At 45.5% G+C, this 22,120-nt stretch overlaps 1 protein-coding gene across 2 annotated transcripts in view; it reads left to right on the top strand.

Annotated features, from left to right (window-relative positions):
- The first annotated feature begins 15,566 nt into the window (after positions 1-15,566).
- Positions 15,567-22,120, top strand: part of OSBPL2 (oxysterol binding protein like 2) — a 100,662-nt gene continuing 94,108 nt past the window's right edge. The window contains exon 1 of one of the 2 annotated variants that reach the window (XM_077335783.1): positions 15,567-15,720. The gene's annotated coding sequence lies outside the window, so the exon portion shown is untranslated. The remainder of the gene's footprint in view (positions 15,721-22,120) is intronic. The other variant, XM_077335786.1, reaches the window with a different exon arrangement.

Consider the following 22,120-nt stretch of genomic DNA (forward strand, 5'->3'; position numbering starts at 1 on the left):
GAGGTCGGTGAAATGAGTACCCAGCTTGCTGGGGGGTAAACGGTAATGACTGGGGAAGGCACTGGCAAACCACCCCGTATTGAGTCTCCCATGAAAACACTGAAGGGCATCACCCCAAAGGGTCAGACATGACTCGGTGCTTGCACAGGGGATACCTTTACCTTATCATATCACCCACTCAGCTATCTTTTATCCAAACAAAAGAGCCCAAACCTCTTCAACTTTTCCTCATACTCAGTTTTGTCGCTCTTTTTGAGTACCACTTTCAATACTATAATATCTTTTTTGAGGTGTAGTAACCTGAACGGTACCCAGTATTTCAAACGAGGCTACACCATAGATTTCTACAAGGGCATTATGATACTGGCTGATTTATTTTCAATTCCCTTCCTAATAATCCCCAGCCTGTGCCCAGAGCTGACCTTTTCAGAGCCTGCCTGGTGTAGTGATTGAGAGCCGCAGCCCCTAATGTGGAGAGCCAGGTTTGATTCCCCGCTCCTTTTCCACAGGCAGCCAGCTGGGTGACCTTGGGCTCCTCACAGCCCTGATAGTGCTGTTCTCACAGAGAAATTACAGTCTTTGAGAGCCTGGCCAATATAAATTCAAAGGCATGTAATTTGCACCTTTGTCTAAATATATTTTTTTGGATTCTCACGTAACATGGAGGGTTCAATTCAAAGCTTCTGCAAAGGTGATGTTCTAGCTGCTGGGTTCACGAAGGTGGCTAACCACATCCCATTTATAACTTGACCCATCGTGATAAGATGTCTTCTCACTTGATACTCAAAAAGGATACCTTAACTTGTCAATTTTCTTGCAGATCATTGGTACACAGACCTGAGAATTAGCTAGAAAACAAGTGAAAATAAGACTGTGTTGGGAGCTGAAACTTTTCTTCTGCCGACGGTGGAAACTTCCACCGAGGCAAGGAAACCTCCGCCGGTGAAAGAGGCCTGTTGCGTCAGAGGAAGGCTTCTTGCACCGGTGGAAGGCTCCACCATTAGAAGAGAGCCTTTGTCTTGAGTTATAATCGCCGAATGCTGGATCTCTACAAGTACAGTCTTGTCAGCATGAGCTAGCGAATGAGTGTTCCATATCATCCCATTCAAATGGTTCTTTGCTTCCCAGGTTCATTGGGGGATGAAATGGGGGTGGGCAACGACTCCCCAGTCAAATGGAGGACATCGCTTTGGTGGCCTATGGAGTGGAACAACTTGTGTTATTTGTTTTCATGTGAGTGCTTGGTTGGAGCTAGGTGGTATATATCTGTTGTGGGGAAGGCAGCATGATAGAGTCCCATCTAAGGTTGTCCTCTGCAGGTTGGGAAAAACCTGGAGGCTTTGGGGTGGAGCCTGGAGACTTTGGAGATTTGGGGAAGGAAGGAACTTCATTGGGGTCTAACGCCATAGAGTCCACCTTCTAAGTGGCCATTTTCTCCCTGGGAACTGGTCTCTGTTGTCAAGAGATGAGCCATAATTCTGGGGGATTCCCAGGTCCCACCTGGAGGCTGGCATCTCTCGGTCGCATCATGTCCCATCTCAGAAGCAGGATTAGTACTTGGATGGGAGGCCTCCAAGGAGCTCTGTGCAGAGTAAGGCAATGGCAAATCACCTCTGCTTAATTACTTGGCTTGAAAACCCAATTGGGTGGCCTTGAGGGGAGTGGATGGTATGGCATGGTCCCACCTCTTCAGATCTCAGAAGGTAAGCAGGGTTGCTCCTCAGATTGGGGACCACCAAGGACAACGCTGCATAGAAAGGCAACGGCAAACCACTCCGGCTTCTCACTTGCCTTGTAAGCCCCTTGTACGGTCACCATATGTTCAGTGCTGTGGAGGGGCATGGGATATCCCATGAGAGCCAGTTTGGTGTAGTGGTTAGGAGTGCGGACTTCTAATCTGGCATGCCAGGTTCAATTCTGTGCTCCCCCACATGCAACCAGCTGGGTGGCCTTGGGCTCACCACAGCACTGATAAAACTGTTCTGACCGGGCAGTGATATCAGGGCTCTCTCAGCCTCACCCACCACACAGGGTGTCTGTTGTGGGGAGAGGAAAATGAAGGCGATTGGAAGCTGCTTTGAGACTCCTTTGGGTAGAGAAAAGTGGCATAGAAGAACCAACTCTTCTTCTTCTTCAGTAAGGGCTCTCTCAGCCTCACCCACCTCACAGGGTGTCTGGTGTGGGGAGAGGAATGGGAAGGCGACTGTAAGCCGCTTTGAGCCTCCTTCGGGTAGGGAAAAGCAGCATATAAGAACCAACTCTTCTTCTTCATATCATGGCCGGGGTGTGCTTGGTGGTTTTCAGAGGAGTCCTTTTCCTCTCTGGCTCCCCTTGCACGCAGAGAGAGTATTCTGAATTGTCACCCACAGTCTGTGGCATTTCAATTCGCTCTGGAAGAAATTACGTCCAGTTTTTTTCCAGCCTGCCCCAAAACATCAGGCTTGATCTGAAACGGGCTGACGTGAAATCCTTGGCCAAGTTATTCCTGTCTAAGCCCATTGATTTCCATCAATGGCGGCGTGAGACGAGCCGACAAAGGATATGTCCCGGAATTAGGAAGAGTGCCAATCAGGGCCAAATGAAAGGCTATCGCCCCCGAAATCATTTAAGGCAGAGAAGCACCCGCTGTCAATTTTCCCGGTTGCTGAGGGATGGTGGAGGGGACGCCGCGATTCAGGGACATTGAAACAGAGTGCAGAGACTAATGACGACGTACACAAAAACAATCTCCCCGTAATTGTATGGATCATGAATTCCACGGAAAACTGTATTTAATGAAGATAAATTCCACCGGGTAGCCATGTTGGTCTGAAGCAAAAGAACAAATTGAGAGTCCTGCAGCACCTTTAAGTTTTATTCAAGGTGTGAGCTTTCGTGGGCACACTCACTTCCTCAGATACAATATAGTGGAAGGGAAATGATAGTTCAGACTTATAGGCAAAGTGCAGGAGTCGATTTATTTACAGTGTAAATGAATGGGTAACAAATCCCAGAGATAAATAGAAGGGAAAAAAACCAAACAGGCATTTGGATTTGTTTGCATTCAGCTGAGATGGAATTGCATGGGAAACAGTTTGGGTTCAATAAAGGTGTCTACATATAGGAGAATAATGGGCAGATCGATAATCTTTAATCGACTGCTGACTGCAGTTAGCTGAGACCTTGTCCTTCTGCCCCTTCTTGTCCTCTCAAGCCTGGAAGTATTTTGGGGCATAATCTTCTTTGAAGTAGAGCATTTGGATGTCTCCTCTGTTCGCAGACCAGCGAAAAAAATACCGTCATGCCTTTCCAAACTACAATGCATTATATCAGTCGTCGTTACATTACAATCGACTCCTGTTCAAATCAGTTTTTTTCCAAATAAGAGGTAAATTAAAATACAGATGACATTTGGCCTTCCTGAGGGACTCGAAATTTGTTCTGTATTGAATGAATATTGGGAAAGAGGCATCCCTTGATTTAAGCGAAGCCCAGTCCAGGAAAATAAAGCCAATGGAAAAGTGGGGCAGAGTTTACAACTCTTGAGCCGCTCTGCCTCTTGGCTGTAGTTCCAAGAGTCTCCCATAATGGAAGCAGGCTATCCAATTTCCCTTCTTGAAAAGCTGGCTCCGTCTTCTCCGCGTCGGGATCACCAGATGCGTGCCGGGCAGTGAAACTGGCCTCAGTTGGCTTCATTAATCCCCCCCAAATGTCCCTCTGCTTCCTCGAATCCTTTCTTTGCTCCTGACAACCATTCTGCTGTCTAACAACTGGTTCCCCTGCAGGCTCTAAAATCTCACCCGGACAGACAAAAATAATGTTGAACTTGTGAGGTGGCACGGTGAATAGTAATGAAAGCTATGCTCCCCCCTCCCCCTAGACCTTCCCAACAAAGTAAAGAAAGTCAAACAAGGCTCCCAAAAGGCTGGAGACATGTTGTGCCTCCCCCCAGGTTTTACCAAATTATGAAGCAGAGGAACAGCCAAAATTTTAGAGAAGTGTCTGAAGGTCTCCAAAACAGGAGAGCAAAATTATAAAGGCATTCATATTGTGGATTTTAAGGTCAGCAGGAGGCCTCACATGGTGGAGAACACTGGTCTTGTTTCTTTCTCTGCCTTCATCTCTCATCTCAACATAACTTTTCTATGGAGAGCCAGTTTGGTGTAGTGGTTAGGAGTGCGAACTTCTAATCTGGCATACCGGCTTAGATTCTGCACTCCCCCACATGCAGCCAGCTGGGTGACCTTGGGCTCGTCACAGCACTGATAAAGGTGTTGTGGGGAGAGGAAAGGGAAGGCGACTGTAAGCCTCTTTGAGCCTCCTTCGGGTAGAGAAAAGTGGCACATAAGAACCAATTCCTCCTTCTTCTTCTTCTTCTTCTTCTTCTTCTTCTTCTTCTTCTTCTTCTTCTTCTTCTTCTTCTTCTTCTTCTTCTTCTTCTTCTTCTTCTTCTTCTTCTTCTTTTGTGGGCTCCTTGCGTCCCATTTGAATATGAATTCAAATATGAATGGCATATCTCCAGGATTTGACTGGAGGCTAGGCTACAATAAACAGAGAGGAGGAAGAATCCACTGGTCTTATCTGCACTGGGCTTTAGACCCTTGTTCAGCTTGGATTTAAATAAGCAATCTGCACCTGACCCGATCTCCAGTCTGATTTTGATCGCTTTTAATTTTGCATCTGCAATGTCCAATTCTGGAGTCATGCCACCCTTTCCCCAGGATATCTGAGCTGAGGAGCATTCAGTGATGCAGAGACGGTGTCAGCTGCCCTGAAAACTGGTTTTCCATTTTTTAGGGGAACACCCACTTTTTCCTATTCAAGTGCAGAAGACAGCACCCTGGGGAGGGCTGCTTTGAGTAATGTAAAAAGATCATTGCATATCTGGAGCAAAATCTGGGTTCAGATCGAACAGAAATTGGCAGGATCAAGAGCAAAAATAAACTTGTGAGTACAGAAGGTACCTATGGGGCATTCTGTCCGTTTAAATGCACTTGTCAATTCATAAATTGAAAGCACAGTTTTTATTAATTAAACTCAATGAGTGTTGCATTGTACTTTATAAAGGGCTTTTTTAGTACATGTTATTTTAGGGAATCCTCCCAGCTTTGGCCTTGCAACCTGTTGACACTTGGTAGGGCAGTGGGGGAAATGGGGGAAGGGGTTGAAACCAGCATCCTGCAACATTACTTCATGCTGTGTAACTGGAAGTGACATCGTCATATCCCAGGATATGCTAGGATTTCCCCTAAACTCTATGGTTTTACTATATATGGTTTTACACTGTTGTAAACTGCCCCAAGCTGGCGTTGCTGGTAGGGGTAGGGTATAAATGGATAGATAAATAAATAAGTCTATAAAGCAGTATAGATTTTGGGGAACTTTAAGAGTGCTCTACAATGTAGTGATATTCCTCCAGTAGGAGCCAGAGGTAGCATTGTGGGGTGTGGAATTTTATTTGCATAAATTGCCGCCCCTCATCTTCCCAGTGTTGTTGTTATTTATGATGTGTTATAAATTGTTACTTGGTTGTTGTGATGTTGTATTGAAACTTGTATGTTATAGATTAGATTATTATAATGTTCCATGTAAACCGCCCAGAGCTGTAAAGAATGGGTGGTATAAACATCCAAATAAATGAATAAATACAATAAGAGTTCTTAGCCGGGGGCCAGATAATGAGCCCTCCAGAGATTCAAGATATTTTACAAAAAAAAAAAAAACCAAAAACGAATAAATAAGAAATATTAACATTTATAAATCCAGCATAAAGATTCCAGCACTGGAAACGTACCCCATAGTTTTTAAAAACAACACAAAACCTTGAGCAGCTTAAATGAATCTCAGAACAATTCTCCGGCAAGAAGCAGAGTAGAAAACAACAGTGAAAGATCAGCCCTAATAAACAGTCTGCACAGGTGAGTGGGAATGAAAGATAAGAGCGAACTGATGTTCACGAAATAACATATGGGAAATAACAGTTGATGTATGAAAGTAACATACGCTGCATAAAATAACATAGAAACAGTTTTTTTCCATGCAAGACTGACCTGGTTATTAGCACATGATAACTCTACTGATTACGTTTGAGGGGAGGGGTCAGTACAGGTTTTGGGGGCGGAGGGTCAGAGCTTTTCAGCTGTTTTTCTTTTTTTTTAATCCATGACTGGGAACCTAATTATTTATAATGTACAGGGGCTTTAGGGCTGTGAAAGGTAAAATGCACTTTGGAAGTTCAATGGAACAAAATCAGATATTTGAAACAAAGTTGCCAACTACCAGATGACCCCTGGAGATCTCCTGTTGTTATCATTGATCTTCAGACAACCACGATCATTCCCCTAGAGCAGATAATAAATAAATAGATGATGGATGGATGGATGGATGGATGGATGGATGGATGGATGGATGGATGGATAGATGGATAGATGGATAGATGGATAGATGGATAGATGGATAGATGGATAGATAGATAGATAGATAGATAGATAGATAGATAGATAGATAGATAGATAGATAGATAGATAGATGTGACCAAACTGTGGCTCTCCAGATGTCCATGGACTACAACATGCAGGCAGGGGCTCATGGGAATTGTCATCCATGGACATCTGGAGAGCCCTAGTTTGGCCACATCTGCCATAGAGAAAATGGCTACTATGGAGTGTGGATATAAGATTGTGTCTCCTCTACAAACCTTGCCCTCCCCAGGGTCTACCGGCTAAGTCTTCAGGTATTTCCCACCCCAGAACTGGAACCCAAATCTGAAATCAGTTAGTTTTCTCATTCAATCAATGCTTTAATTCCTAGAAAATGCAGAGGTTACCCTTGTTCTTTAGGGAACGTAGGATGAACGTTAGTATCTTTTGATTTCACAACAGTGTTTCATCACTTAGATGCTTTAGAAAAGTCTAAAATCAAAGAATCTGTTCTCCCCACTTTCATGAATGTTTGCAGTGTTGAATGTGATTACTTAATACAGAGTCTTTGAAGACTTCATGTGTTTTGACATTTAATCCCTTTTCATGTAGGATTAATCACATTCTTTTCAGGATCTTTGCAACCAAAATGATGCTAGGCCTTGGTGAAACTCATGGGATAAACATCGGCAAGTCTGACCAAAAGCAGAGATGCCAGCCTGCAGAAGGAATTCAATCGGTTTGTGAAGTCCGAGTGCTGTGCATCTGATTCCTGACTCTCAAAGCTCCTTTAAAGTCCCCAATTTCAATTTATTGATTAATTATTACATTTATAGGCCTCTCTTTATGGACAGGCTTGGGGAGGTTCACCACAATTTGAAATCAGTTTGTTTGTTTATTATATTTCTACACTGCCCTCCCTTCTGGCTTGGGGCAGTTTACATCTAACAAAGAGGAAGTGCATGAACAAGAAGAGGTATGACACAATTCATAAATTCGAGTGATTTTAAGTGTCGATAATAGTGTTTATAACATCTAGCAACTTGCTAACTGACTATGTAACAGTGATTCCATGGCTAGACCAATGTGGCATTAAGTATACGGATAGGGGCTTTCTGGCGGCCCAGTAGATGCCATTGTTTTGGTCAGGCTCAACCAAATGCCTGGCGGAAGAGCTCCGTTTTGCAGGCCCTGCAGAACTTGAATAGTTCCGTCCTGGCCTGGTTTTCCGCTGGCAACTGATTCTACCAAGTTGGAGCCAGGCCTGATCTCAGCATGATGTTATAAGAGCCAAAACTGAACAGAGAAAACCCACAAAGAGCCCCAACTTATATATAAATACAGAACAAAAGGTTCTCTTTGTCCAGTAATCTCATTGGTCCTAGGCAGAGATCTCTCATTGGCTGCTAACTCTGGCATTTAATTAGTTACAGAACAGCGGTAATCCTTGTTCTCCATTGGCTGTTCTTACGATCACCAGCTGGGATCTCAAGGTCTCGATTGGGTGCTTTATTATTCCAGCTCGGATCGCAAACTCTGATCCTTTGGAGAACGGCATGCACAACACTCCCAGTTGTGATTGGTAAATATTGCCTTTCCCAAATTCTTTCTCCCTTCCTCCCCCTTTATTTTCCTGGAAATGTTTCCCCCCCCTAGTATTTTTGTGTTTGCTCTACCCCTTTTATTCCCCTTGAGAAAAAGCATCCCAGTTCCAGAGCTGACTGGTATATTTTGAGTTTCTCTAAGGCAGGATAGGCCAAACTGTGGCTCTGTCAGTAAGTAGGGACTCTTGGGAATTGTAGTCCATGGGCATCTGGAGAGCCACGGTTTGCCCACCCCTGCTCTAAGGGAACAATCCTTGTAGACATTGGTGGAGATCCTGAGTTACCGTCTCCTGAAGCTGAAATCCCTGCCGACATTAGGAGACCTCCTATTTGGGTAACAATGGGACCTGGGGGTCCTCTGGAATTATACCTCCTCTTCAAACAACAGAGATTGGTTCCGTTGGAGAAAATGGATGATTCGGAGACTGTATGACATTGTACTGCACTGAGGTTTCCATTCTCCTCAGGCTCCATCCCCAAATCTCCAGTTAATCTAATGCACTAAAAATCTGAATACTGCAATCCTATGATTGTAGTGACCCAGGATTGCTAGGCCGAGGCACGCAATGGCAAACCACCTCTGCTCGTCTCGTGTCTTAAAACCCTATGGACTGTCAGCTGGCTTGGTGTAGTGGTTAGGAGTGCGGACTTCTAATCTGGCATGCTGGGTTCAATTCTGCACTCCCCCACATGCAGCCAGCTGGGTGACCTTGGGCTTGTCACAGCACTGATAAAACTGTTCTCACCAAGCAGTGATATCAGGGCTCTCTCAGCCTCACCCACCTCACAGGGTGTCTGTTGTGGGGAGAGGAAAGAGAAGGCGATTGTAAGCTGCTTTGAGACTCCTTCGGGTACAGAAAAGCAGCATATAAGTACCAACTATTCTTCTTCTTCTTCTTCAGTAATATCAGGGCTCTCTCAGCCTCCTCTCCCTCACAGGGTGTCTGTTATGGGGAGAGGAAAGAGAAGGCGATTGTAAGCTGCTTTGAGACTCCTTCGGGTACAGAAAAGCAGCATATAAGTACCAACTATTCTTCTTCTTCTTCTTCTTCTTCAGTAATATCAGGGCTCTCTCAGCCTCCTCTCCCTCACAGGGTGTCTGTTGTGTGGAGAGGAAAGAGAAAGTGATTGGAAGCCGCTCTGAGCCTCCTTCGGGTAGAGAAAAGTGGCATATAAGAACCAACTCCTTCTCCTCTTCCTCCTCTTCCTCCTCCTCCTCCTTCTTAAGTCAGCTGTGGCCACCCTAATGTGTTTTGTAGTGCTCTGCTTTTAATTGTTTGTGGCCCTGATTGGGCAGAAAAGCAGGTTATAAATTTTAAACTAAACGAAAATATAAGCCCTTGTACATCTCTAGCTTTTAATGCATGCAGGGTTGGGCAGACAGATAAAATAGCTGTTTGCATTCTAACTTGTGCTTAAAATTTCCTCCTTCCCCCCGCCCCGAATTGTAGCGTGGAATGGGTTGGGTGGTCCCACTACGCTGAGGGTTTCAGTACACTGATATGACTTGCCTCGGGGTAACTTCCTGGAACTGTCGGCATTCAGAAGCTGAAGTCCGGGGGTTCTCATTGGCTGCTGAACAGAAGCCCTGCTTTCCAGATCTGGCCAGTGGAAACCTAATGGGATATGAAACATCCCTGATGCCTGGCGCATAAGCGGTGACATGCTGTGATGCCCGCTCTTGCCAGCAAATTGGAAATTAAAGCGACTTCATTCTAGTTCCCCGAGCAATCAGAAAGCGAGTTTCTGTCTTCATTATCAGTGTCTAAATCGATTCTCGACGGTGCAGCCAAAGAGAGGGGAATGCAGTTTTGACAGAGTCATAACAAAGGGCGGAAGCTGTCTCGGAGAGGAACCGGGAACGGAGGACTCGCAAGTAGAAAACGTTGCAGGCTGAACCCACAAATAGCGGCCAAACATTTCTGTAATATAGCAGAGAAGGATGGAAAGAGGATCCATGGAGTGGGAGCCTATGGGCTATTTCTGTGAATGTGAAAGCAGAAGAAGAGTTGATTTTTATACCCCACTTTTCACTACCCAGAGGAGTCTCAAAGTGGCTTACAATCACCTTCCTTTCCTCTCCCCACAACCAGGACCAGTTTATCCATGTAGCATGTGCTATGGGCCCCGTGGTCCCAGGAACCTACACAGTGATTTCCCCACATGGATCAGGAACCTCTCTTCTCCTCCCTTCCCCCTCTTTAAGGACACTTGGAGAGACATCCCTTTTCTCTGAGGGGGGAGCCCTTCTGCCCCCAGTCTAGCTGGTCCTGTCACAACTGTACTCTGCTAGAGCCCTCTGTTAGGAAATCCTTAAACTGGCTCTGGTACTATAGGCGCCACAAATCCTTAAACCACTCCTGCCCACAACAGACACCCTGTGAGGGAGGTGGAGCTAAGAGAGCTCTGACAGCACTACTCTGTGAGAACAGCACTATCAGGACTGTGACTAGCCCAAGGTTCCCAGCTGGCTGCCCTAAACTGAGTGGGAGTATTGGATCATCTAACTAGTACTGAAGAGCCTCTTGTGGCGCAGAGTGGTAAGGCAGCCGTCTGAAAGCTTTGCCCATGAGGCTGGGAGTTCGATCCCAGCAGCCGGCTCAAGGTTGATTCAGCCTTCCATCCTTCCGGGGTCGGTAAAATGAGTACCCAGCTTGCTTGCTGGGGGGTAAACGGTCATGACTGGGGAAGGCACTGGCAAACCACCCCGTATTGAGTCTGCCAAGAAAACGCTGGAGGGCGTCACCCCAAGGGTCAGACATGACTCGGTGCTTGCACAGGGGATACCTTTACCTTTACCTTTACCTTTACCTTTAACTAGTACTGACCGGCAGCAGATTAGTGTCAGACTAGTGCCAGACTAGTGAATCTGGGTGGGGAGATGCATACCAGTCTGACACTGGCACGCATCACTTCCTGAGAAAAACTGGAAATGATGTCATGACACGGAGGGAAACACTCTAGAATTCCCCACAACTCTATGGTTAAACCAACTGTGGTTCATCCATTCCATTCCACACCCATCAGCCTCTAAGGCACTGGTGGATAACAAAGGGATGCCCAAGAAATCCCCCATCATAGCAGGAGACCATGATGGGAGACCTCTTGGCCATTCCTCACATCTGTTGTCCAGGATGACTAGCAGAGAAAGGTTGTTGAATTCCCAGTTGATACCTAATGCTGAATCTGGGAACTTTGGCATACATATGAAACTTCTTCATCCTGAGTTGGATAATTGGTTGGTTCATTTAGATCTGGTATTTTCTCCGGTTGAAACAGTTTTCCAAAGTCTCAGGTAAAGAAAGACCAAGAGGTTGTTGTGGCACAACATCTTCTTGGCATGCCTAAAGTCTCAGGTTCGGTCAACGGCATCTGCGGTTAATCCAAAGACCTCAGCCTGAGACTTTGGAGATTCTCTTCCAGTCTGAGAAGACCAGACTGACCTTGATGAACGAACGTTCTGATTCACTATAAGGCAGCTATGTTGTTAGATGGGCAATTAGATGCCCTGGATTGAGAAAATCCAACTGTTGCATATGTGGATATTCAATTCCTACAGCTGATATGCAAATGAGGGGTTGTAATTTAGCCAATCACTGACTGACTGACTCTGGAAATGGGCCAATCTGAATGATCCATTAGGGACCAATCAGTGGACTCTGTTAAGGACCAATCAGAGCTGTTGTTTTTGAAGAGCTCTGTGGTCTGTTGCAGAACACAGCTTAACTAGATGGGCTTAACCTTATTGACTATACACAAAGCTTTCACTCTTGTCCCCTCAAGAAGTGCTTCAAGTGCACATTTCCTGTTGACCCTTGAACCAGGAATTACTCTCACCGCAGCTTCCTGAGTCCACCCCAGCACCGTCACCTGAGATTCTTCAACTGGGATCTTTTGCATATGCCCTGAGCCATGACTTCTCCCCAGTAATCCAACCAGACAGTGCCAAAGGCTTAATGGATCAAGTCTTTGGAAAAGGGGGTAGTGGTTTCCACTTATTCTCCCTCCCACTGCATCACCTCACATTACCCCCAATGTAGGGTTACCAAACTGCAAGTGGAATCAGGAGATCTCCTGCAATTACAACTCCCCAAAAGTACGATGAAGTCTGAGCGCATTTCATTGGTTTTGTATCTATATAGAGAAAGACAGATCCCACGTTGGTAGAAGATCAGATCTGGAATGCTTCCATTTGTTTAGAACATGGTGCCTCATTATTAGAATGTAAAATGGAAATAATGGGATTAAGGGTAGCTTTCATGCTTGAAGCTGCCTCCCCATTTACCTTGATGCCAAGTTTATGACATTCCCTGGCAGTGAGAGAGCTTTACCCGCGCAGATTCCAAATTAGATTGACTCCCTTGATTAAATCTTCCAAGTGTCCCTGGCTTTCATTGAAGTGTTATTTGAAACTGTACTTTGCAGCCTGTTAGCTTAATGCACCTTTTGTTTTATTCCCGAATTTATAAACTCTGTGCTTATTAAACTTCAACTCGGTAAGACGGTTTTTATTAACATGCACGAGCAAACTTGCCTTTGCTTTCTTTGACAGGTTCCTTGGTTGCATTTCTAAATGTATGACTGCAGAGAATTTTTTAGCAAGACGTTGCTAGAAACATCACCTGATTTGATTGCAAATATTCACATAGAGTGGCGGGGTATGAACGTGTCAAAGGAAAGGAGGTATGGTGCCCTTGCTAGGAATCCATGCACGATGCTAGAGTTGTTCCACGGTAACATATCCAAACGTTCTCCCCTACGGGGACCCATAATGGCTTACATCGTTGTCCCCTCCTGCATTTTTTCTTCACGACCCTCTAAGGTAGGTTAGGCTGAGAGGGTGGGACAGGCCCAAAGTCACTCAGCCAGCTTCCAGGGCAGAGTGGAGATTTGAACCTGGGCTTTCCAGTCTCATTTTTCTTAATTGTTGAGAAACCCCAGAAATATTCTTCAGGCTTCAAGAACACTGTCCCACCCCCACCAAAGTGGTATGATCATGCAGAATATGGTTGGGAAGCATATCTGAGGACACTCCCCTTCCCACCCTCTCCAGGCCCATCACTGGAGGTTGACATGACCAAACTTGGTCATATCACCTGATAAATGTTTAATAAATGTAAAAAATATATCAAAGATTAATTAACTCCTATCCATTCGGGAAACCTTTCCAGGGCCGTCAGGAAACCCAAGGATTCCACAAAACCCTGGTTGAGAAAGCCTATTCAACACTGATACATTTTCACTACACTGGGTCTTATTTCTAGGTTCCATCAAGTCGTTTCCAACTCACAGTGACTTTATGAACCAAGGCCCACTAAACAACTCAATCTGCAGTCATTTCTTTAAGCTTTGTAAGGTCAATCCACTTATGTCCTTGATTCTACCCATCCACCTTGTTCTTTGTTTGCCTCTACTTCTGCTTCCTTCCATCCTACCAAGCATGATGTCAACAGTTAAACAGGTCAATTGCTGTTGTTGTTGTTGTTAATTGATGCAGCTTCTGAACTTACGTATCCACCATATGGTTTTCATGTTCCCTGTGAACCGCCCTGACCCGCAAGGGAAGGTGGTATATAAATGTAGGAAATAAAAATAATAGAAATAGTTTTTCTAACCAATCATTTGCATGCATTATGTGACCAAAGTATGAGAGGCTTTGTTGACAGGTCTTTGCCTCAAGAGAGCAGTTAGGTGTAATTTGCTCAAGAGCAGACCAATTTGTTCTTTTTGTAACCCCTGGTATTTTCATTAATCCTCTCCAGGTCCATAATTCAAATCTTCTTTATCTCACACTTTCTTAGGGTCCAGCTTTCACCTCCATACGTTAACACTGGAAAAACCACGGCTTTGACCATTCTGATTTTAGTTGGCAGTGACATATCTTTGTCCTTCAAAATCTTCCCCAAATTTGTAAAAGCTTTTCTTCCTAGGATTAGCCTTCTCTTCACTTCTCCAGCATACTGTGTCCATCTTTGTATGTTCTGCATCCCAAGAATATAATATGGCCCACTGTTTCCAGTCCTTCTCCATCAACTGCAAAATTCCTCATAGGTTAAGAATTTTGTCTTCTATATTTAGTGCTAGGCCAAATGTTGCACTTTCCACTTTTAATTTCCTGATGAGTTTCAACAAACAAACAAACAAACAAACAAACAAACAAACAAACAAACAAACAAACAAACAAACAAACAAACAGATCTATTAGATTGCCCCAAAAGCTCATGGGAATAATTCTCCTTTACAGCCTTCCCTCCTTTACAGGAGGGAAGAAGCCATCTTTTCCAGAAAGCTGGTCCAAAAATCATGTATACATGGGAAAAGGTAGGCCCATGCTGATTCCCACTAAAAGTACTTGAACCTATGGTTGCCTGGGTGCTCTGTTTAAACACTTGAACTTGAGAAACATAAGCCACCGATGAAGCACTTTCTCCTTGAAAATGAGTTTAATACCGGATCTTGTTGCTGTCATAAAGAAGATTCTTGGTTTGCACATAGTCAGACAGCTTTCGTTTTGTTCTTGAATGACCTTTCAACTAAGCGACAGCAGCATAAATCTCATTAACTTCATCACCATTTACCTTCCGAGTAGACATGAATACGGGATTAAAGAGCACCCTGGGCTGCATACCTATTATATAGATTCAAATGAGTAGCCGTGTTGGTCTGAAGTAGCACAATAAAACCAGAGTCCAGTAGCACCTTTAAGACCAACAAAGATCTATTCAAGGTGTGAGCTTTCGAGTGCAAGCACTCTTCCTCAGACTTGCACTCGAAAGCTCACGCCTTGAATAAATCTTTGTTGGTCTTAAAGTAAGGTGACTAGATTGTCCCACTTTTGGAGGGACATCTGGGGGTACTTGGCAAATTGTACTTATGTTGAAAATAAAATATATATATATTGCAATGCTATTTTTGCGTTCTATTAAACTTTTTGTTGCTCCACATAGACCAAATTTTTAATTAAGGACTACTGGACTTTGATTTTATTGTTATATAAATAGTAAAATAAGCAGATCTTTCAAAAACGGATTATTAATGCATAAAAAACCCCAGTGTAAACCCTTTCTAGAGGCACGAGCTGTTTTGCAACCGAAGAAATATACACAACAGGCTTTTTCGTGCAAACGGAAGAATTGCAACAATCCGTCCGGCTCCTCCCGCCGCCTGACCAGCACTGGGCAATTACGCAAAAGGTCGCTGGTCGGGATTCCTTCATTTGCATAACCCCGCCCCTCCCCAGGAAGGGAGCACCCGCATTGGCTTAGCCGCCTCACCCGCGAGCCACCTTAGCGCCGCGCGCGGGGCCGAGGACGACGCGCTCGCCCCCGCGCGCCCTCCCTCCGTGCGCGCCGGAGACGCCAGACTCTCCGGCGGGTGATTAGCATAATTCCACGCCCCTTTGCCGGCAGGCGATTGGTCGGCTGGCGGGAGGAGCAAGAGGGCAACGGAGGGGTGGGGAAAGAACGGAACCCGGTCGGTGTCTGTTCGCTCGCGTTGCTCTCCGCGGATTGGCCGGGTCGGGTTTGTCTGTCAAAAAAACAGACAAGGAGGCGGGATTAGAAGAAGGCGAGTGGGGAGGAGGGGGGGGCGGGCGGAGATAACAGAGAGGGTCTCACTTCCGCCTTGGTGTCAGTGGGTCGCGTCGGGGGGCTTCGGCGAGTGCGCGTGCGCCGCGGGAGGCCGCCCGAGGAAGAGGGAGCGCGCGAGCCGGCTGCCAGGTAACCAACCAACCGACAACGGCGCTCCAACGGCCCCCCCTGCCCCGCCTCCCCTCCTTCCCCCTCCTCCTCCTCCAGGGAATGATGGGAGGGGAACCCCTGGAGCCCTCATTGGGGGCAGGAAGGAGCCCCCCCTTGGCCTAGAGAGGGGGGTGGCCCTGAGAAGCTGGGGAGGGGGGCAAAGGGCAGCTATACTCCCCCCCCACACACTCTTTGGAGGCTTCTCCCCCCTTTCCCCCCTCCTCTTATTGCGCCTCTGCCTGCTGGGATGGTGGGGAAGGGCAACAGCTATTGGGGTTATGTCTGGTCAAGCAGTAGAAAGCCTTTCAGGAATTATGGGGGGGGGGGGCAGACTGGAACACCCCCACCCCCTCTTTCAGTTCACCCCTCTAGTGCCAGGCAAATGTATTTTGGAGGGCTAAGCCACGCCCCCCCCTTGACATCCTCTGCACATCACTGTAATCTTGTCCTGGTGTACAGGCAGGTGATCCAGCTGCTGTGTGGACTCTGCTCCTTGGAGTTGCTGCTGAAGAGGGCATGGTGGTCTGCGTGGTTTTGGGGGGTGGGGGTTATCTGCCTGGATCGTGGGTGAAGGCTGTGAGCTCAAGAAGAGGGAATTTGTTATCTTCAGCTGTCCCTCTGTGGTTGCTGATCTTTGGCCTAGATCAAGGACGGCTACTGACATCGCTAGACGTCACTGGAGCCCACTTCCCCTGCGTTTGCTGGCAGGGGCTCATGGGAATTGTAGTCCATGAACATCTTGAGGACCGCAGGTTGACTACCCCTGCTCTACAGGCCTCGTCTCTTTCTCTGCAATGGAAATGGTAAAGCATCGCTTGATTGTTCGGCTGGCTCGTGCATCTTCCTTCTGTGTCCACCTTTCTGAAGGGGCAGAGCACCACTTCCGGGGCTCCTCGAAGGCTTAAATACATGTCAGGGGTTCCTCTGTGGTCAAAAGTTTGAAAAAGACTAGCCTGGATGGAGTTGTCACCTCTTCCTCATTAGTTTCTTATGTTTCCGCTGTTCCTTCTGTCACTTGAGTGGGTTGGCTTACAATCTTTAGGTAATCCACCGAGGAGAATGCGAGCTTAAATGGACTCCGGGGAATGGTAGAGGACAGGAAGGCCTGGAGGATCCTTGTCTGTGGGGTCGCAATGGGTTGGACATGACTTCGCAACTAACAACAACAACGACATGGAGGAGAAAATAATCCCATTTCAGTTCTGATTGCTCTCTGTCACTTTGAGGCCTTACTTAGGGGCTATGGCTGTTCTTATCAGGCTGAGGCGGTGAACAGAAGCATTCTGTCACCAAAGCTGGAATTTCCAAACGTGTGCTTGGACTCCCTGAGGCAGGAGCGAGTCTTTCCCAGTTCTTGAACTGGGCAGAACAAAATGATCTTTTGCACCTTGTTTGCCTAAAGCCAGCTTGGTATAGGACTGGTAATGGAGGTGGAAAATGGCAGCTGTGTGTCCGTTGGATCCTTATTTCTATTGTGGAGATAGACTCCACTGTTGACATTCTTTTGTCTCGGGGGTAGGTGTGACCCAGTTCTAAGGCCTGCTGTTTTGCTTCCATTGTTCAATATCCTAGACCTGTATAGAATCATAGAGTTGGAAGGGACCTCATGGGTCATCTAGTCCAACCCCCTGCCCTACGCAGCACACTCACAGCCCTTTCGAATATCTACTGTAACCTCCCACCCCCTTGAACCTTCACAGAATCAGCCTCTCCATCAGATGGCTATCCAGCCTCTGTTTAAAAATCTCCAAGATGGAGAACCCACCACCTCCTGAGGAAGCCTGTTCCACTGAGAAACCACTCTGTCAGGAACTTATGGATGTTTAGACAGAATTTCTGTTGAAATCATGTAATCCCAGTGGATCTGGTCCGTCCCTCCGGGTCAAGAGAGAACATATAATATAACTTGAGATTTTATTGAGTCCAGAGATTTCCCTCATCTTGTAAAGAGAGAGTTGTATCTGAGACTTTTTGGCTTTCCAAGTGCTGAGGAGTAACCTAGCCTTCTAGAGATTAACAAACCTTATGATTCCTTGTGTAACAGTTTCTTTGCAGGTTCTGGGACATTACTCTTAGGGTGGAGATATCCCGTAAACTGGTTGCTTCAGCCTTCGGCAGTTCCTCTGTCAATTGTAGCTTGGAGACTGTCAGTAACTTTGGTCAAGATTTCCTGCAGATAGCTGTGGTGCTAGCTGAAACAGTGTTTTCTGTCAATTTATTTATTTGTATTTATATACCACCCTCCCCTGAGGCTCAGGGCGCTTTACATAAAGCGTAGAAACGGTACATAGAACTCAGTTTTCACAACAACTTTCCTGCAACAGTAATAATATTAACATTAAATTGTAACACAGGTGCAAATACCTCTGTGTGGAGCTGGGGATATGAAACAAGGCTCTCCAAGACTGTGGGAAAATGCGATAAATAATTTTTCTGTTTTCTACCTCTGATTTGGGCTGTACCTAGGGATCTGTAGGCAAAGTGATAATTTGCTTTTCAGTATAGGAGGGGACAGTTAAATAATTGCCTCTGCTTGTCTTTTTTTCTTGTGTTCAACAAATATTGCAGCCCTGGCTTGGACACCGCATTGGCAATTCATGCTGCTGTGGAAAGTACCAGAAAGTTGCAGCTGATTTATGGTGACCTTGTGTAGGGTTTTCAAGGCAAGAGATGAAGGTTTCTGCTTAGAAAGTGCTAACAAGGGCCAGCTCTGCTTAGCTTCCAGGGACTGACCAGATTGGACTAGCAATTCATGATACAAATCTTATTTTCTCTCAGCTCTCGGAAGAGCTGAGGGCCCTGACAGAGCTGGTAAAGTTCCGCAGGGCCTGCAAGACGAAGCTTTTCCACCAGGTTGAGGCCAGGGCAAGGAAGATGGTGGCCGCCCCCATTTACATCAAGACCCCATAATCCTGGATGATTGAGGTCTGTTGAGGGGTGGTGGTGGGTGGTGGTACTTCCTTTGCAGGCTGGAGTTTGTTTTATGACTGTAAATTAATAATTGTTGTACTCGGGGTTTTATTGTGGGGTTTTATTCTGTAACCCGCTGAGAGCCAGCTTGCCTGGGAGTGGTGGGCAACAAATCCAAACAATCAATCAGCCAATCAATAAGCAAACAAATAAGTACTACTAATATGGGGGACATATCTGTCTTGATAAGAAGTGACAAAGCGGTTTCTTAGTGGAACAGGCTTCCTCGGGAGGTGGTGGGTTCTCCATGTTTGGAAATTTTTAAACAGAGGCTGGAGAGCCATCTGATGAGGAGGTTGATTCTGTAAAGGCTTAAGGGGGAGGCAGGTTACAGTGGATGAGTGATAGGGATGCGAGTGTCCTGCATTCTGCAGGGGGTTGGACTAGATGACCCATGAGATCCCTTCCAACTCTGATTCTTTGATTCTATGATGATTTTTGAAGTATAAGAGTAGAAACTTTGGTATGAATAGCGAAGAGATGTGCTCTTTGCCAAGAAGATGAGAGAGGTGGATAGTTTCTGGAACTTCCAAAAATGATCAATAAAGGAGTTCTAACGTAATCAAACTGGAGTAGGCTAACAAACTTTGGGGAGTAGGCTAACAAACTGCTATGGCTTTATGGTTCTTGTAAGGAGCACCAATAGATCATGTGTAAAAGTGCCTCTGCTGCCATGTGTGATAAGAAGCAACTGGGCTGAACGGATAACTTCAAGTAGTACAGAGTGTGGGAAGTGGTTTATTATGTGCCGTTATCTCTCCCGGGTTGTTTTTTGCCATGGTCAAGTGGCCAGAACGATGCTAGTGAGATTCTTTTAATCTCATATAGCATGAACCACGAGAGGCACAAGCCCGGTGAATGTTGTTAAAGTGAATGTTTTTTGAACTTACGTTCAAAGCCAGGTCAGTCATCATCTTGCTTGAGTGACCAACTGTGGGCTGTGTTACGTGCATTGTAATGATCACCATGCAAAGTTCTTATGGGAGCCCATAAGGCATTCTGCACTGTTGATTCGATGGATGAACTAGTGCACAATACTTGGTGTAGTTTGATATGCTGAAGCTTGATCCTGCGACACAATATCAGTTGCAAAATTCTGTTGAGTTTCAGGCAGGTATTAGCTGTGTTACAAGTGCATCTGGCCAAACCTCCCCAGTCACTTCCCCTTCCGTAAGTGGGATTTCTGTGGAGCCAATACAATTTGTCCTCCAGTGGTCCTGAGTCACATGGAATTAATATCCAGAGCAGCTTATTTTGTGGACTTCACTCAATTGACTTTGCTTCCTGGGTGAAAAAAAACTGTTGTCATTGGCCAAATCCTGTTCCCGAAGTGTCTCATCTAGTTTTTATGCCTATGAAGGTTTTCTTCATCTGCCTAGATGCTCTTTTGTTTACAAGCCAAACTAGTTACTTAGCCCTCCTATGAAATTCCTTTTTCACTGATGTATTGGTCAGTGACACAAGAATCTGATACAGATCTGAAAAGCGAGCAGTGTAGTTCAGACCTTGTGAAATATTTATGCTATCAGTGGCTGTAGTGTTTTACAAATCACCTCTGATTATTCATGCTAACTATTATGGTGCATTTAATATTATTTTGAAAGGGCAGAAATGCAAACAACAGGTAATGAAGAGAAATAGATGTGTACTTTAAGAATACAGCTGTGTAAATATGAATGCAGGATTAAGAGTGGTTAGAGCAATGACTGATACCTTGACACTTCTCTTTCCCCATCTTCCATCCACCCGACCCTATCCCCTCCTTCAGTTTTCTCAAGTAGAATTTCATGAGGGAAGAAAGCAGATGTTTTAATGCAGTACAGATTCTTAGGATACTCAAGAACATAAGAACAGCCCTGCAGGATCAGACCATTGGACCATCTAGTCCAGCATTCTTTCTCACATATTGGCTAACCAATTCCTTTGGAGGGCCAACACCTGGCATAGAGTAGGGGTGGCCAAATTGTGGCTGTCCTGATGTCCATGGACTACAATTCCCATGGGTCCCTGCCACCATGGGAATTTTAGTCCATGGACATCTGGAGAGTCACAGGTTGGCCACCCCTGGCATAGAGGCTGAAGCTTTCCCATAATGTTGGTTCCTGGCACTAGGATTCATCGGTTGACTGCTTCTGAACGAGGAGGCTCCTCTCAGTCGGCACGGCTCGTATCCACTGATAAACCTTTTATCCATAAGAAGAATATAATCAATGCAGTGGAAAGTGGTGTCAAGTCTCAGCCAAATAATGGTGACCCTGTTGGGTTTTCAAGTCAAAAGGCTTTCAGAGGTGGTTTTCCATCGCCTGCCTCTGCATGCTGACCGTGGACTTCCTTGCTGGTCTCCCAGCACGAACCAGTTGTGGAAGAGATAGCGTGTGTCTTGAGCCTTCTTATAATACTTTGAAGTGTAGGCCTTCCTTAATCGCCATTGGATCCATTTGTTAAAAGAACAAGAGTAATGATGACTTCTCTTTGTTGTTGCCCTCTAGTTTCTTGGAGCACAACAGTGAATGTACGTAGCGAATACAAAATTGTGTTTCAGTGCATCACATTTTCATTCTTGGTTCATTCGCACCCTTCTATCTTCAGTCTGCTTGTACTTGGGAATATTGGCATGGGTTCATGGCTGTTGCTCGCGTGCGGTAGTCATTTGTCTTTCTTATCTTTGCAAAGACATCAGCACATCTGCACCGTGAGGCTGTTCTCAAGGGCTTGCTTTGTGACATTTCACATTAATGCCAGCTAGTTGGGATTAATGCTGGTTGGGAATCTTGTGATTCTAGCAATTTCAGGGGCTGCATTTTCAGTGGAAAGCAGACCTGGCCAGAGACTGGGTGTATGCGTTAAGGCCTTCAATTGACTTCAATTGACTTTGGGCTGATCCTGCGTTGAGCAGGGGGTTGGACTAGATGGCCTGTATGGCCCCTTCCAGCTCTATGATTCTTTGATTCAATGATGACCCTATGAATTAATGTCCCCCAACATGTCCTGTCGGTAACAGCCTTGCTTAGGTGTGACGGCTGTGCCTTTTTTGACTGAAGCAATCCATGTTATGTTGGGTCTTCCGCTTTTTCTGCTGCCGTCAACTTTTCCTAGCACGATTGTCTTTTCCAGTGTCTCTTGTTTTCATGAAGTCGCCATAACACAGTGACTAGGATTGGAAAAATCCCAGATAGCTGTTTGCTGGTGACCTGGAGAACCTGACTGTAGCTTGTCAACCAATCAATCAAACTTTATTACAGTTGTTCACACTAAGTTATATGAAGTCGATGCATAAGAGACCAAAAGAATATGGTCATTTAATATAATTTAATATGGGCGGTATAGAAATCCAAATAAATAAATAAGTAATACAGTTTAAAACAGATCATAAAATAAAACTTAAAACTACGCTACTTTGGAGCATCGG

The sequence above is a fragment of the Paroedura picta genome, chromosome 4, assembly GCF_049243985.1.
Source record: "Paroedura picta isolate Pp20150507F chromosome 4, Ppicta_v3.0, whole genome shotgun sequence".
NCBI classification, from domain to species: Eukaryota; Metazoa; Chordata; class Lepidosauria; order Squamata; family Gekkonidae; genus Paroedura; species Paroedura picta.